Source organism: Onychomys torridus, chromosome 6, assembly GCF_903995425.1.
Source record: "Onychomys torridus chromosome 6, mOncTor1.1, whole genome shotgun sequence".
NCBI classification, from domain to species: domain Eukaryota; kingdom Metazoa; phylum Chordata; class Mammalia; order Rodentia; family Cricetidae; genus Onychomys; species Onychomys torridus.
Genome location: NC_050448.1, coordinates 121,989,512 through 122,004,704, shown reverse-complemented (window position 1 = coordinate 122,004,704; position 15,193 = coordinate 121,989,512). Strand labels below are relative to the sequence as shown.

Sequence of the window (15,193 nt, the reverse complement as noted above, 5' to 3'; positions counted from 1 at the left end):
TTGAGCACTATGAAGAGAAGTGGATCTGGAAACGCAAGGGTGGAGAGGAACAGGCTGATGTGAGTAGCCTCTAAAGCCACCTGAGGACATGGTCAAGTCCTGACCCATCTCTCCACCCTATACTTGCAAATCATACCAGCTTGTGCTGTGGGTGAACCACACATTGGGTGGGGTCTCTTATTCCTTCCCGCTCTTCCTAGAGGTGGGTGGGGCCTGTGGGTGTCTTCAAGTGTTTGTCCAACCCAAAGTTCTAAAGGAAATAAATCTCTGGCCAAAGTTAGACACAGCACAATGAAATGGTAGGCCATGTCTGGGTCCATGGTCATGCAGTAGCAGGGGTCTGTATTGATATCCATGGCTCATGTCACCATCAAAGGCCATGTGGAAGTCCCAGGTCTGGACTGCCACCTGGGAGCATGTTGACACCCAAGGGCTACACAGAGTTGGTCCTGCCCCTCACTGGCTGGAGAACATGTCCTGTACCTTGCCTGGGAAGCACAGTATAGCTGGTCCTAATGGTGTGGGTGCAGATGAGCAGTCCCAAGGGTATGTGAGAGAGAGAGAGAACTGGCCCCACCCCATGCTGCCTACAACATTGGGTGAACTAGCCAGGGCAATACTGGAGAGCTCTCCATGGTGGTGAGGATGTAGGAGATTGACCAACTCAGCTACCACCCAGGCCAGATCCAGAGCTATGAGTTGGCCCTCCCAAACATCCACCATCTATGAGCTGCTGGAGCATGTGAAGAGGCCAGTCCTGCAGATCCAAAGCTGCAGGATCTCCATGACACAGGGCAGCAACAGGACATCCAAGGAGAATCCAATGAGAATCCAGTATTGATAGTGTAGTGGAAGCCAGAGACCTCCAACAGACCAATGACTCATTCCAGTGAATTTGCAAGTAGAGATACATGGACTAAATGGTATATTGTGTGACTCACTGATACCCTACAGCTTCCACAATGCGGTTTTTTGGTTTTGTCTTTTTTATTTTATTTTTATGGGGGGGGTTGCAAGGGCAGAGGGTGGATATGAAGGGATAGAGAGATGAGAGCAATTGAGATGCATGATATGAATTCCACAAAGAATCAATAAAAAGTTTAAAAAAATAGATGATTATATATAAACATAAAAATAAATAAAACAGGTATACAAATAAAATGCTAATAATAAATTACAAGATATTTAATTGAAAACAGTTCTTCAGTGGACATACAATTTTGCCACTAACTAAATCAGAACCAAATTTACATTCTAATGGAGAGATGGATATGCTTATTTACTTCTACACAAACACTTGATTCTTTACTGAATATTTGACACTGCAAGACAGGAAGCATTAATTGCTATTTTGATTTTATAATTGTCAGTGCTGAAGATTCCCATTTCACATAAATACATAGAACAAGATGACAAATATATGTTTAGGGCCATTTCAGAAACTGTTGGAAATTCTGTCTTAATCCAATGCCAAAACTCATTTAATAGTTCTCTATGTAACTCAACTAAGCAACTGAAACAATTTTAGAAATCATTCAACTCAATACAATCCAAAGAAAGAGTAATTTGATACAAGCTAAAGAATGACAGTAGAAAATATTTAAAAAGTTGCTTTCCATTAAATCATTGTTTCATAAGAGCAGAGAACTTGGTATGTACAGTAAAAGCACACCATAGCACACTATAGTCTCCAGTCTGAGCTGAGGTGTTCCATGCAGTGTTTCATTACTGTTGAATGGCCTGACATGTATGGAGCTAAGAGAGCATGTGAGTATCAGAGCAAAGGCTGCAGTGAAGCTGCATTATATAATAACACAGATGTGCACTGTCAGAAACACCTCTGGTTTATTGCATGTCTCTTTTGAACTAACTTTTGAACATTACATGTTCATAAGCCTTTCCATTTTCCTAAACTTTTCATAACCCTCACATCTATTTACACGATCTCCCCTGGGGTTATGACTTATAGTATGAAAAACTGGTCTGCAAGAGGTACATAAACCACAGTAGTTACAGGGATGGTGGTAATACAAAAACAAAACAAACAAACAACAAAACCTAAAAAACAACTAGCTAGAAAATATTATTCAGCACAGGCTAGAACATAAAACCAACACAAACTGGTGAGAATTCTCCCCTGTGAGAGTACACAGATCCTTTGGACAGACACTTCTATGCCCTTCTTAAACTTAGACTAAACTTCATTAGTAATCACTGTACCTAAAAGTTCTAGAACTAAAGCATACCAGAATTAGACACCTTAACTCTTGTTCACTCACATGGCAATTCTTCACTTCTTTCTGAATTCATTCAGTGTTCTCTATGCCTCTCAAACCAGCACCCTGGGGCCTCCCCATCCCTGCCTCTCCAGTCATTCCATCTACTGAAGTGCCCTGGCACTGGTGACTTGAACTGAAACCTACTTCCCGCCTCCTGCTTTACCCATGACTAAGCCTCAGGAGTACCTCCCTGTCTATAAAGAGATTATGTCTAGATTCCTTGGTCCAGAGGATAGCTGTCACTTGCTCTAACCCTCCCTTCTCAACTTTATCCTTGCCTGTTTCTCATGTTAGCCCTACATGACAGCAACAAGTAATTGCTTATAAGATGTTATCAGTGATTGCTATCCCTAGTGCTCACCTTTTTGTGTGATCCTCTCCACATAGATTTAGGTTTTTGTGACCCATACAATGGCATGAATGAGAGTATGCCATTTCTGAGGTTAGGTTTTAAATGACTTGTTTCTTTGAAGGGATTTCTCTCTTTCTCTCTGCCTGTCTCTCTCTCTCCCTCTTTCCTTTCTTTCTGCTTCCCTCCCTGCTCAGAGAATTCAGATAAGTGCCATGGTATATACTTACTGTATGGAGAGGTCCATTTAGTAAGAAAGGAGGGATGGATATCTCAGCCCACACAGTAGCATCCGCAAACACAGCCCCCTCCCAGAACTTGACTGTGAATTTACAAAGTCCAAAATGTCCAGTCATCTGGTCAAGGCTCTTGGACCCATGACTCTCAGATACTGCAAGATCTCAAACACACATTGCTAGAATTGTTTAATCAGAAAGTAATAATAACATCATGATACATAACTAATGAAAGTGTCATCTTCACCAGGGTCTCCTCTCCTACCACATCCACAGGACATCCCTCCCATCCACTGGCACCTGTGCAACCTTAACTGAAAATTCACATTATACCTCTTACGCATCCCCTCTAGCATATTTGCACAACACCGGGTACTTAGCTCCAGTGTCGTCACCTTTGTCACATTGCCCTGGGAGGCAGGCTGAGTCAAGGTCCCCCAATAGATGAACTTCTTAATCCCCATGCCTACAAACAACACTTTAGATGGCAAAAGGGACTTTGTGGTGTGACCCAGGATCCTGAGAGGAGGAGATCGTTCTGCTTGGTCTGGGTGAGTTCAATGTTATCACAAAGATCCTCAGAAAGAGGCAGAGGAGGAGAAGGCTGCAAAAGCAGAGTGTGAAGGTGGAGGAAGGGTCTATAAGCTAAGAGTGTAGGTGGTCATCAGAAATTAAAACAAGAAAATAGGTGGTCCTGGAGAGCCAGCAGATGGAATACAGCTTCCTGGTAGGCGATTTAGTCGAATAAGATCCATGTTGGATTTCTGATTTCTAAAACTGTAAAAGAATACAGAGGTGTTAGCTGCTAAATTGGTGATAGTTTGTTCTACTAAGAATAGAAAACCCAAACACCCTCTTTTCATTTGTTGTCTTTCCCGCTCCCCAAACAAAACCCACAGACACCAATGTTAGCGCCTCGAAAACCACGCCACTGAGAGAAATATTTGGCATATATCAGTACTCAGGAAAACTGATCAGTTGGATAAATGAAACCATTTAAATCATCTAAACTATGTCTAAAGTTAGTCACATTGTCAGGATGACAGGGTGCTTTGATGTGATTTCATTGCTGTGGGTTCATCACAGTGGGAATTAGCCAGACCTAAAGGTCTCCGTTACTAGGTATTATGAGCTCATGGGGCCAGCACCATGATGTATCACTTACAGAAACATCTTCAGGTGGAGCAGAACTCTATTTCATTTTATAATTGAATGTAATTGCTTTCTTCAAGACATTTTGTCCCCCAGTGAGATATGACTCATTTTCTTAGATCCAGATAGATACAGAAGTCCTGAATAAGAATAGAAATTTCAAAAGTCATCTTTTGGAACAAGAAAGACTATTGTAGATCTTCCTGGATGTGACTGGGTGGGCTTCTCTAAACCAAACCTTTCTTCCCTAAAGGGCAAAGCTTAAAAATCAGTGCTCAATGTGGCCACATCTGATGAAGAAATACAGGCAAGTGAAGTGCTGGGATCCAACTGGTGACCCTGGAATCTTTGGTCACCTGCACCTAATCTACTGAGGAGCATGATCACTCTGCCTCCAACTCATTGTGAGACATTGGAAAAGTCACATATCCTGAGCTCCTGAGCATCTTTATCTATATAAACAAGTATTTGATTGAGAGTCATTCAGAATTATATTCAACAAATATTTACTGTGCACCTGGCACATTGCAGATAATGATGTAGGTGTTGAGATTAAAGTTATAAACAAAACACCCCATTCTTATGGATTCTAGAGTGGAATTTAAACAACAAGCAAAACAAGCCACAAACATATATAGCAAACATGATGATGAATGCTATGGGAAAACATGAAATAATGAAGTGGAGGGCTGAGAAGATGGTTCCACAGGTAAGAGCACTGATCTGAAGGCATGCGAACCTGAGCTTGAATCCCTAGCAACTACATAAAATGGCTGTGTGTCTATAACCCAGCAAAGGGGGGCAATAACCAGTGGGGTCCTGAGAAGCCGAGTATAATAGAAGAAGACACCTGACATCCTGCTCTGGTCTCTACATGGGCATGTGCATCACTCACACACACACACACACACACACACACACACACACACACACATGCACACACAGCACACACACACACACACACACATGCACACACAGCACACACACACACATGCACATGCACACACAGCACACACACACACATGCACATGTACACACAGCACACATACACACACACACAAAGCGAGGTGGTCCATGAATATGTAAACAGAGGCAGATGAAGAATGCAGTTTTCAGTAAGCTGCTCAGAGAGTCTTCTGTGAGGAGGTGAAGTTTGATGGAGTCCAGAGCAGGTAAAGGAACTTCCAGCTCATTGGATGGAAGGTTTTCCATGAGCAGAAGCAGCAATCACAATGTCCTGAAACAAGAGCACACCTGTTGGTCATGTGTGCTTGAGGAACAGCAAGGGACCAAGACTACTAAAATGAAGTGAGCAAGAACAAGAATGAGGTGACGGCAAGAGCAGAAGCAATTTTAGGGAGGAGCTAGGAGCTGTGGACCAGCTCTGTCTGAGAGAACTGCAGAACACGACTAACTGAGGAACACACACTTGCTGTGATTCATGGTGCTAGAGAGATGGCATGGCTCAGTGGTTAAAAGCATGTGTTGCTTTTGCATGGAACTGAAGTTTAGACCCCAGTACCCGTGTCAGAAGTTCACAACAGCCTTCACCTCCAGCTCCAAGGGATCTGATGCCCTCCTCTGACCTCTGCAGACATCTATAGTCACATGCACATAGTTATACACACAGCTGTATATACAAACACACACATTTTTTTCTTTTTTTTCTTTTTTTACTATTTTTTATTCATTTTACATACCAATTAAAGATCTCCCCTCTTCCCTCCCCCTGCCCCTTCAGCCTCCCCCTCCCAATCCACCCCCATTTCCTCCTACAAGAAGATAAGGCCTCCCATGGGGAGGTTCATTTAGTAGAGGCAGGTCCAAACCCCTCCCCCGCCTCAAGGCTGTGCAAGGTGTCCTGTTATAGGTAGTGGGCTCCACAAAGCCTGCTCATGTGCCAGGGATGGATTCTGATCCTACTGTCAGGGGCTCCTTAAGCAGATCAAGCTTAAGAATATTTAAAAAAACAAAAAACAAACAACAACAACAACAAAAAACCCTTTAAACTTCACACTCTTCTGGGCCACACCAAAGACACAAAGCCTGCTGGTGTCACTTAAAATACTGACAATATTTATTCAATAACTACTGGATATAGGAGAAAGGGCTGAGCTCTGTGCAGAGGGCCGTTGAAAAGAGAGACTGAAGAGATGACAGAGTAAGGGTGGGGTTGCGGACTCAGTGACATCAGGGCAGTGAAACTTACCGTCTTAGTTAGGGTTTCTATTGCTATTCATGAAGAGACACCATGACCACGGTGACTCTTATAAAGGAAAACATTTTATTGAAATGGCAGCTTACAGTTCAGTTTAGTCCGTTATCATCATGGCATGGAACATGGCAGCATCAGGCAGACATGGTGCTGGAGAAGAAGCTGCTACATCTTGATCCCACAGGCAATACGAAGTGGTCTATCTTACTAGTTTGAGCATAGGATACCTCAAAGCCCACCCCCACAGCGACACACTTCCTCCAACAAAGCCACACCTGCTACAACAAGGCCACACCTCTCATTAGTGCCACTCTCTTTGGGGTCATTCTCTTCCAAACCACCATAGTTACAGTGTTGATTAATATAAATATGACTAAGCCAATGGTGTTCACCAGCTTCAGTCACAGAAGTTAGGACTCTGTCCTGCAGCAGACTGGGATCCCAAAGTTGTTCCCTTTCCACTCAGAATGCTAATGCAAGACAATCAAAAGCTCAAGGCAATATGGAAATCCAGAAGAGGGAGGAGGAGGAAAAACAGGAGGCAAATGCCCCTGAGTTACAGAGAACCATGTACATCTCAAAGAGATGGAGGAAAATCCTAATCACAAACATTTTAAGCAGAAAAGTGGGGTAAAGGGTGGATCTTTTCCTGGTAACCTTACAAGGTTCTGACGATCACCAGGGACAAGGCTTAGGCTGTGGTTAATCCCACCAGGTGAGATTAAGACCACTACCACAATTTTGAGCCAAATCTGAAGCAAGCTTTAATTAGATACTTGCCAGGATGATGGACTCTGGCCAGGTCCATTGCAGGATTCCCAGAAAATAGCCATGAGCTATATTGGCCATGTGCTTATAAAGGTAAACCAACAAGGCTATGTACTTCACATCTTTGCCCAGTCCGGGGCAAGCATACATCCTGATGTACTTCCTACCTACATGTGAGCAAGTACACCCAGTGTAGTTGGGTCAACCAAACTTGTTTAGGGAAGTGGGGACATGTGGCTTGTTATCGACATGAACAACAGCCTCCATGATCTCAGGAAGTGTCTGTCCTCAGGCAAGGGGCTCAAAGGTTAGAGGCATTTTTGTCTTCTCAGGCTCTTAGACACAGTAACTAAAACTTAAAGCATAACTTTGGCTCTCACAGTGCTAGAAGCCACCTCAAAGTATGGTCAGTTCTCGCAGTGTAGGGCTTCCTCCTGCGGGTCTGTGTGGGTCTTAGCCAGAAGGGTTTCTTCCTGTTGGAGGTTGTTTTTTGTTTGTTTGTTTGTTTGTTTTTTTGTTTACAAACTCAGTTTGTCTGATATGTCCTGAAAATGTGGACACTTGGGGTTGCAGAGTTCTGATTTGCTCTGGTATGCTGTACAGGGGAGATATGCATGAAGGTGGAGCCTGGAGGATGCCTCTATGGGCCTCTATGGACCTGGTTTTGTAACCACACTTAGATTTCCTTTACTTGAGGAGGAATTCCCCATTGTAAAAATCATCGATAACAATATAACCTGGAAGTCCCCATAACTAGGAAGAACATTCCAGCATAGATCTATCCTGGGAATAAAAATAACTGACTTGTATAAAAGTGTGGGTGAGGCTTGGACACACCTGTCTGTAACACATCCAACTGGGGCCATGACAGGAAAAGCAGCCACACCTACCCAGTCATGGCTCTTTAGAATGGTGAAGGATTTTGCTTCACCATTCTGTTCTTTGTTTATGTTGGGCCTTTCCCACCTGACTGATCATAAAACCAGGTGTGCTGCCTTCTTTTAAAATAAGACTTTATTTTTCAAACTAGTTTTTGGTTTACAGTAAAACTGAGCAGGAGATGTCAATTTCCTATAAGTTCCTGGCCCTATGTGTGCACCCCTATGTTTCCACATCCACCACCACAGTGGTATAGTCATCACAACTGATAAGTCTACATTGACACATCATTACCATACAAAGTCCATGTTTTATATGAAGGTTTATTCTTGGTGCCATACAGCCTTTGGGTTTGGACAATTTCATAATGACAAGGAGACACCATTACAGGATTACACAGAAATCTCACCACCCTAAAAATCTTCTGTGCTCCATTTATGTATTTTCTTCCTCCTCCTCTCTGTTAACCATTCATCTATTTCTTCTTTAGTCTTGCCTTTTTCAGAATAGTGGGTTCTGCACAGTTGGAATCATTCAGTATGCTGTCCTTTGAGACCAGCTTCTTTGACTTGGCAATATGCATTGTGCAATTTTCTACCACGAGGGGGCTGATGATTCATTCCTCTTTAATACCGAGTACTGGGTACTCTGTTATCTGGATGTGCCACAGCTCACCCATTCATTTACTGGAAGACATCTTAGTTCTTTCCAAGGCAAAGCAATTTTTAAAAAAATTAAACTGCTAAAACAAGCCACATCTATATTTTTGTCTGGACATAAATTTCAATTCCTTTGTGTAAATAACAAGGAAGAGTGATTGCAGAATTTTAGGATGCATATTTACTTAATTGTCTCCCAAAGTGCAGCATCATTTTTCATTCTCATCAGCAATAAGTTCCTGTGGCTATACTTACTTACAGCCTTTTGATTCTAGTGCTCTAGATTGTGGCCATTCTAACAGGTGGTTAGTGGTAGCCCCCTGCTGTTTTATCCACATTTCCTAGATGATGTCTTATGCATAGCACCTCTTTGTGCATTTATCTTCCATCTGGACATCTTGTAAGACAAGGCATCCATGAGGATCTTTGTCCACATTTGAACTGAGCTGCTTGCTTGTTCTTGACGTATAAGAATTGTTTCTGTGTTTTAGAGATAGTTCATTATCAGAAAAAGCTTTGATAAATGTTTTATCTCAATATCCTGGCTTACTTTATCATTATCCTGAAATTATCTTTTGCAAAACAAAAATCTTAATTTTAATGAAATCTACTAGTCAATTGTTTCTTTCATAGGTGGTACAATAGTGAATTTAAAGTTACCATTGATGTCCATAATTATCTAGGTTTTTCCGATGCTACCTTCTATGACATTCATAGTTTTAGGTTGTTGATCTCTCGAGTTAATTTTTGAGAAAGAAATACAGTCTGTGTCTGGATACATTCTTTTTGCACATGGATGCCCCATTTTTGCAGGAAGATTATGTCTGTTGTTCTGCTCCTGACCGAACATCAGTTGACTGTGTGTGTGCAGATTTATTTCTAGGCTCTGTCTGCTATTCCTTTGATCTATTGGCCCATCCTTGACAACATCATAGTCTTTCTTTTTCTTTTTTTTATTGTTAAGAAAATTTCTATTCATTTTTACATATCGGCCACAGATTCCCCTGTCCTCCCTCCTCCCACCCCTCAGCATTCCCTCCCAAACCACCCCCTATTCCCACCTCCTCCAAGGCAAGACCTCCCATGGGGAGACAGCAGACGCTGGTACACTCAGTTGAGGCAGGCCCAAGGCCCTCCCCCTGCATCAAGGCTGTACAAGGTAACACCACAGCCTTGATTGATCAAGTTTTAAAGTAAGTCTTGAAGTGAATTAGTGCCATGCTCCAGCTTCTTTCTCCTGCCTCGGTGTGCTGAGTGTTTGGGACTTTGCTTTTGTGTATGAACCTTACAATGGAGTTGCTGAGATTCCAAAACAGATTGCAGGGTTTTTTATTGGGATTGTCTTGAGTCTACAGATCAAGTGTAGAAGAGTAGATGAGGAAACAATTAAGTTTTCTATGGAGGTCCCTGCAAATGCTATGGCCAACAGAGGAAAAACTGTCATGAGGCAAGAAGGAAATCCAATCCAATGTGACTTAGTTAACTGTTGCTAGTTTAAACTTCTAGAGTCTGATACAGGACAGTTTATTTTAGATATATTTAAGTACATATATGAAGTATAGACATATATACAGTACAATATTTTGAAAAATAAGCTTTTTGGTAGCAATTATCTCAATCCCATGTGTACAATAAAGCTTAAGGCATAACTACATTGAAACTCTTTTGCAAAATACATGTGATCTCTTCCATAAATATAGGTTCTATAACCTAAGGGCTTAGGATCTGATATGGTCTCTGACATATAAACAGCATAAAGATCACCAGACTATAAAGTACATGTGACATTTCCCCTAAGGATTAGTTCTATTGACTGAGATGTAAGTGGAGTTTTTCATTAGGACTGCCAGCCAGCTCCCAAATAACCACACAGAGACTTAATATTAATATTAATGATAATTAATATTAATAAATTCTCAGCCGATAGTTTAGGCTTGTTACTAGCTCTTACCACTTAGATTAACCTGTATTTCTTATCTACTCTACCACATGGTGGTACCTTTTCTTAGCATGGCATGTTCCTCTTGCTTCTCTTGTGTCTCCTGGCAACTGCCTTTTTTCTACTCTGTGCTCTTTTTGTCCACAAGTTCTGTGTAGCTTTTTCCTGCCCCGCAGTCTGCTCTTTATTAACTAATGAGAATAATACATATTCACAGTGTACAAAAAGATTGTTACACAGCACTAAGAAACAAAGATAAAGATAAAGGTCTAGGGAGGAAGGATCTGGGATAAATATTCTGGGGGATTCGGCTGAGACCTGACCCTGCAGAGAGCAAAGGTTATTAACTTCATCCACTCTCAGCCTTCTGAATAAAAAAACAGGTATACACCACTTCCATTGAAGAGCAAAGCCTGAATGTATAACATTCCTAATTTCTCTAGTGCTTATCTCTGAATATGAGGACTTTGTGCCTTCCACAGGTTTCCTCTCAATTTATTTAGCTCCTCTTTGTGTCAATATTGGAGATTCCTATATATAGATCTGAGTCATATTTTGCTAAGTTTATACTTATTTCACTCTCTGGTGCTAATACAAAAGTGCTGTGTTTTAATTTCAAATTCCACTTGTTCATCAGTGTCAAATAGGAAAACAGGTGGCTTTTATATACTGTCCTTGAGTTCTAGTATTTTGCCATAATTGTTTACTAGTTATAAGAGATATTTCTGGACAGATTCTTCAGTGATGCAAACACTTCTTGTCATGTGCAAACACGTGCAGTTTTGTTATTTCCTTCTTAATCTTTTCTCTTTGGGTCTTATTACATTTCCTTGAACATTTATTTTGCTGTTGAAAAGCAATGGCAAGTTGGAAAATATTACCTTGTTTTTAATCTGGTGGGAAAGCTTCAGGTTTCTCATCATTAACTGTGATGTTAACTGTGAGTTCTTACATATATCTTCTATCCCATTGAGGAAGTTCCCCGTATCTCTAGCCCCCATATCATAAATGGGCACTGGATTTTTTCAAGTGTTTTTTTCTGCATTCATTGGTGGTAAGAGTAATTTTTCTTTATTACATTGTCGATGTGATGAATTGTATTTATTAATTTGTAGTAAGCTTTTTCATTGATGCCAGCTCCCAAATAATAACACGGAAACTTCTTATTAATTATGAAAGCCTGGTTTTAGCTTAGGCTTATTTCTAACTAGCTCTTACAACTTAAATTAACCATTTCTCTTAATCTACATGCTGTCATATGGCTCGTGGCCTTTACCTCTCCTCCTGAATGTCCTGCTTCTTCTGCATCAGGCTGATGACTCTGCTGTTCTTCTTCCCTAAGACCTCTCTGTTCTCAGAAGTCCCACCTAACCTCTTCCTACCTAAAACTATATGCAGTAAGAAATGTTTCAGAATATTCCTTTATACTGTGTGAAGTTCAGTCACTGTGATTGGTTTAATAACGTGCTGAATGGCCAATAGTTAGGCAGGAAGAGGTTAGGCAGGTTAGTCTTTTCTATTTAGACAAAAAGGGGGAAATATTGTAGAATAATCTTTTTGTACACTGTGAAGATGTGTCTTTGCCAAGGCACCTTCTGATTGTTTTTAATATAAAGCTAAATGGTCAATAGCTAGGCAGGAAGAGGTTAGGTGGGACTTGTGGGCAGAGAGAGAAGAGATGAATCTAGGGATGGGAGAGATGCCAGAGGGCACAGAGAGAAAACAGGCAGTGCAAGATAAAATCTATTTTGTTTTTATATTTAGTAGGTTTCTTGTAGATAATGTACTATGCCTTGGTTTGATCCACCCTGATAATATCTGTCTTTTAATAGTAAATTTAAATTGCTGGTGTTCAAAATAACTGTTAATATAGTTGGATTAATAATGGTTGCTAAAAATATTTTTAATAACTTGTAGTCTGTTCAGTCAAAAATTCAAAGAATAAGCTATATTTGACTTTCATTTATTCCTTCTGATATATTTATATATATATACATAAGTTTCTAATTTATGCTATTTGTCTTTTTGTTAAACAACTTTAGAATATCTGTTGCAACCCATTTATAGTGGCAGTAATTTTTTTTAATTTATGGATTGAGAAAATTTTGTTTCTGCTTTAGATTTGAAGAATTATATCATACAATACAGAATTGTAGTTGATTTTTTTCCCTATAAACTTTGAAGTGTTTCATCATTCTGACCTCCAGATTTTAAAGTTTCTATAAAGAACATTACAATCAATCTTACCTGGGTATCTACATAGGTAAATGTATTCCTCTGACCTCCCTCAGGGTATTTTCCTCTAACCAAACTTTCCGTCATCAAGTGATATGTCTAAACATAATAATAGTCTTTTGTTTGAGGTTTTGGATTTTGGAAATTTGTGTGTGTTTTCTGGGTTGGTTTGTGGGTGGGTTTGGGTGTTGTTTGTTTTGTTTTTGCATTTATCTTTTCGATCCTCTGAGATCTTCAAGGCCAGTTATAGGCAAAGGAGACACATTCCTAGATGCTGCCATCAAGGGGACTTCAAGATGTGACCAACCTCCCCCACAAAAATGCTTGCAGTTTTTAATGTACAGGCAGCTGCACCAGTCAGGGCTCTTTGGATTCTTGACTACTCCTTCCATACCTGAAGGGTTCTGGCTCTGCCATAGAAATAAGCTGAGGATAGTGAGCCATCAAAATCAGACAATTAGTTCAGGGTTAAGGAGACGGGACCTGCAGGACTGACCTTCTGTGCCCCTACTGGGTGAGATGAGCTTGCTTTGCTCTAAGCAAGAAGGAGGCCAAGCATATCAGCAGTGCTGAGAAAAGGAGAGGGACACCACTGGGGTCATGGGCCCACTCTTGTGAACCTGTGACATTCATTGTTTGTCTGAACTGCTATGAGAGAGATTAGTATAACTGGCAGCCAAACCTTCTAATAAAAATAATCCATAATTACTAAGAAGAGTGACTAATTGGCTAATAGGTACTTGGGACATAGAAAGTGATCACAACGGCTCAGTGAAAGAAGAAGTTCGGCTGTGTTTTAGTGCGTCAACAGCTTGCTATTTACATTTCTAAAGTGTGTCCTATGACTTTTTCTTGTTTTACTTTATCCTGTTTCATTTTGTCAGTTTTGCTCATTTGTTTGTTTTGTTTTGTTTACTGTTAATTGACGCTTGGAAAACAGGTGAAGGGATATTTACCATTCTGTTAGTCAGATCCAGGACTGGGCATGCCTCTCAGTTCTGACCTAGCTGTTGATGAGGGAATGGATATTAGTCACTGAATGTGCTTGCCTTCATGCGCCTTCTCCCTGATTTTCTTGTCAGGGTGCAGAGGGAGGCATAAAAGAGAAAATCTCCACTGTTGAGCCAGCCAGCGCCATACTGAGCGACTCAGTGAGAAAGAGAGACTTAACTTACACACAACAAATTGATTTCATGTGGGGTGAATTTTATTGGTGAGACTTTTGTTGTCTTAATAATTTACCTGACATGAGGGAAGAAGCATTTATGGCTCTGGTGGTATTTGACTTGTCATAAGGCAGACTACCACAGTGGTGGAAAGCAGAGCTATCTAAGTATCTGCCTGCAGCAGTCTACTTCTCCCAGCATCTACCAAAATGACACCAACATACCTAAACCCACACAGTGACAGACATGGCCAGAATTTAACCAGTCAATGGAAAAATGCCAAAAATAAAATATTAGTGTCTAAACATCATGGTTTGGTAGCGGTTGGATGAGGATTCTATTCTGGCCTCTCTGCAAAGGTTTAAGTGAATGAGTAGAACCAGCTAGCCAGAGTGCAGAACAAGGCTGGCAGGTGCTAGAGCTTATTACTACTTCCAGTTACTCAGAAAACAGAGAAGCTTCATTAAACAGTCACTTAAAAAGAAGCCATCCATGGGCTCGGATTCAGATCAGAGCACAGCCCAGTCCTTGTCAGAGAAATCTCCTCTTGTAGTATATGAGAACTAATACAGAGACCCACAACTGGACAATGTGCAGAGAGGGAGAGACTTTGGAGCACCCAGTTCTAAATGGGACCTTCATAATACCTCTTCCTTCCAAGCTTAGGGATTTATAGATAAGCAGGGGTAGAAAGTTTGTAAGAGCCAGAGGTGGTGGATGACTCCAAGGAAAGAGTATCTTCCATACACAACAGGACTGATTTACATCTGAACTCTCAGAGTCTGTGGCAGCACACATGTGACTTGTACAGATTCAAACAAGACACTCTCCCAGCCCTGAGAAGACGAAATGGACACAAAGCCCCACCCCTAACCAAGAAGTTATTGCAATTGATACTTTTTGGGAAAGGGAACCCGGTTTTCAACAATGGTGTGACACTAGGTAAATCAACCACACTCCAGGGCAGGCCCCATGACCAGAGTAGTTGACTGTAGTCGGTTTTTCTTTTGCTCTTTGGGGGCTGCCACCAGCTCTCTAATAAATACATGGAGACTTACTTTTACCTATGAATGCCCCACCTTCACTTGGCTTGCTTCTATCCAGCTTTTCTAACTTAACTTATCCCATTTCTCTTTAACTATGGTTTGCTTTTTACCTCCCTTTACTCTATATGTCCTTCTCCCCTTCTTACTCCACGGCTGGCTGTGTGGGTGGGTGGCCCCGGTGTCCTCTTCTCCTTTTCTCCCTTTTCCTTCTTCTTTCTTTCAAGCCTAGAGTTCTCCTCCTATTTATTCTCTCTGCCTGGCAGCCCTGCC

General features: G+C 41.1%; 1 long non-coding RNA gene across 1 annotated transcript in view; it reads right to left on the bottom strand.

Moving 5' to 3' along the window:
* Positions 1-2,323: 2,323 nt before the first annotated feature.
* LOC118585847 overlaps positions 2,324-15,193 on the bottom strand; it is a 27,997-nt gene continuing 15,127 nt past the window's right edge. The window contains exons 2-3 of the long non-coding RNA XR_004945240.1: positions 4,030-4,156; positions 2,324-3,641 (exon numbers count right to left, since the gene is read on the bottom strand). This is a non-coding gene — a long non-coding RNA (uncharacterized LOC118585847). The remainder of the gene's footprint in view (positions 3,642-4,029; positions 4,157-15,193) is intronic.